This window comes from Microtus pennsylvanicus, chromosome 4 (assembly GCF_037038515.1).
Source record: "Microtus pennsylvanicus isolate mMicPen1 chromosome 4, mMicPen1.hap1, whole genome shotgun sequence".
Lineage (NCBI taxonomy): Eukaryota > Metazoa > Chordata > Mammalia > Rodentia > Cricetidae > Microtus > Microtus pennsylvanicus.
The window spans coordinates 6,793,356-6,795,733 of record NC_134582.1 but is presented as its reverse complement, the minus strand read 5'-3'; the positions used below and the strand labels follow the sequence as shown (position 1 = coordinate 6,795,733).

At 37.3% G+C, this 2,378-nt stretch overlaps 1 non-coding gene across 1 annotated transcript; it reads right to left on the bottom strand.

Moving 5' to 3' along the window:
- Window positions 1-738: 738 nt before the first annotated feature.
- LOC142849155 (U6 spliceosomal RNA) lies at window positions 739-843 on the bottom strand. Its single transcript, XR_012910551.1, has one exon. It is a non-coding gene; the product is annotated as a U6 spliceosomal RNA (small nuclear RNA).
- Window positions 844-2,378: the final 1,535 nt, after the last annotated feature.

Here is a 2,378-nt window from a genome sequence, read left to right as displayed (position 1 = left end):
TTAGTTAGAATTACATCAAGGTATTTTATATTATTTGTGGCTATGTAAAGGGTGTTGGTTCCCTGATTTGTTTCTCAGTCCATTTATCATTTGTGTATAGGGGGTTACTGTTTTTTTTGAGTTAATCTTGTCTCTAGCCACTTCACTAAAGGTATTTATCAGCTATATGAGTTCCCTGGTAGAATTTTTGGGGTCACTTACATGTATTATCATATCATCTGTGAATAATGAAACTTTGACTTCCTCCTTCCCAATTTGTCTTGTCTTTATCTTATATTGTTGTCTTATTGCTCTAGTTACTTCAAGTACTGTATCGAATAGCTATGGAAAGTGGGCAGCCTTGTCTTGCTCCTGATTTTAGTAGAATTGTTTTAAATTTCCATCCATTTAATTTGTTGTTGACTATTGGCTTGCTTTATATTGTTTTCAATTACATTTAGGCATGTCTCTTGTATACCTGATCTCTCTAAGACTTTTATCATTAAGGGATGTTGAATATTGTGAAAGGCATTTTCAGCATCTAATGAGATGACCATGTGGTTTTTATCTTTCAGTTTATATGGTGGATTATATTGACAGATTTTTATATGATGAACCAACCCTGCATCTCTGGGGTGAAGCTCACTTGATCATGGTGGATGATCTCTTTGATGTGTTCCTTGATGTGGGTACCTTATCAAGCAGTTTTGCTCAATGTTCAAGAGGGAGAGTGATTTATAATTCGTTTTTCATTAAGTCAAAAATATGGAAGGCTTCACAAATTTGCAGTATCATCCTTATCCAGGGGCCATGCTGATCTTTGTATCATTCCAATTTTAATATATGTGCTGCTGAATCAAGCACTCTTGGAAGTTTTAAATTGCATTTAGGGGTGTGTTCTGTATCCCAGGAAGGTTACTCCAACCTCTGGAGTACAGAGATGCTCTGTTCTTCTGGAATTTCAAGCCTGTTCAACCAAGCCTAGCAAACAAAGCTCCAAAATCAATTGAATGAATCATGCCAATCATAGGAAAAATGACAGTGATCATTGTGAGAAACTGCCAGGTGGGGTTCAAGCTCTCTGGCATTTCTGTTCTTGCCGTCCTACCAATCTGAGCATATTGTTCTTCTCAGTCCTTGCCAGCATTTGGCTGTCAGAATTTTGAATTTGAGGCATTATAATAGTTGTGGGGATATGAATCTTGTTTATTTTATATTTCTCTACTTCCTTTCCTCCTTCCTTCTTCAATGCCATTTATGAAGCAGAAATTTTAACTTTCAATTATACTTCTGGTGTTCTAAGAACTTACAGTCCAGCTAAAGTTCAGTATACTTTTCCTGTTTTATTTTAGGAGTTTCATACTCTTACATTTTAAGAGTCGATTTTCTCATAAATTCTGTGTTTTAATTTATTTGTTTATTTTTATGCTGTCTAATTATTCCAGTAAAATTTGTTGAAAATCCACCTCAGTTTAATTGCCTTTGCTCTCTTTTAAAATACTAGCTGGTGGCTTGTGTGTGGGTTTGTTTCAGCTGCACCTGATCCTTCCCATTTCTCACTGTCTGTTCTTTATTCAATGGTGTGTTGGTTGCTCTGGCTCTGTAGGAGGCTCCTGACTGTCTTTAGTATTCTTTTGACTGTATCACACGTCTTCTGCATTTCCATATACTTTGTATAGTCAATTTGCTGAAGCCTTCAAAATAGCTTGCTGTGATTTCAGTTGGAAATGTGTTGAAGCTATAAATAAATCTGGGAAGAAATAAAATATGGACAGTATTGAATTTCCAGCAGATGAAGGCTGTTTGTCCATTAGCCTAAACGTTGGACTTTTTGTCTGTGTTTGCAGTTTTAAACACAGAAAGACCAAGCATGCTTCTGCTTAGACTTATACCATGTATTCTTTTGACTTTGGGGACAGCATGATTTTGGTGTTTCAGTATCCAGTTGTCCACAGCTGGTCAATGGACTTCCCATGATTGTTCCCTAGGGATTGTATGAATGAGTGGGAGCTTTTTATAAAGCCACTAATACATTAAAGCAATTATTCTCTGTCATGTTTCTAAGATGTCTTTCTTCAATATGTGCTATACTACCCCAGATCCTTTTCTGCATCAGACAGTATGACTGTGTGTGCTAACATGACTTCCTACCTCACATCATTATCTGAGAGTTGACACTGTCATTGTCTTCGTTATGAATTCACTTGGTAGTCTGTAGCTACATTGGTTAGTGTCAACTGTCAGCTTGACATGGCTAGAATCACCTGAGAAGTGTCCCAGTGAGGAATTATCTAGAGCAGGTTGGCCTGTGGACATGTCATCATGGCGATTGTCTTGATTGTAAGTGAGGCGTGAAGACCCATTCTCAATAAGGATGGCACCAATTCACGGGCTGGACT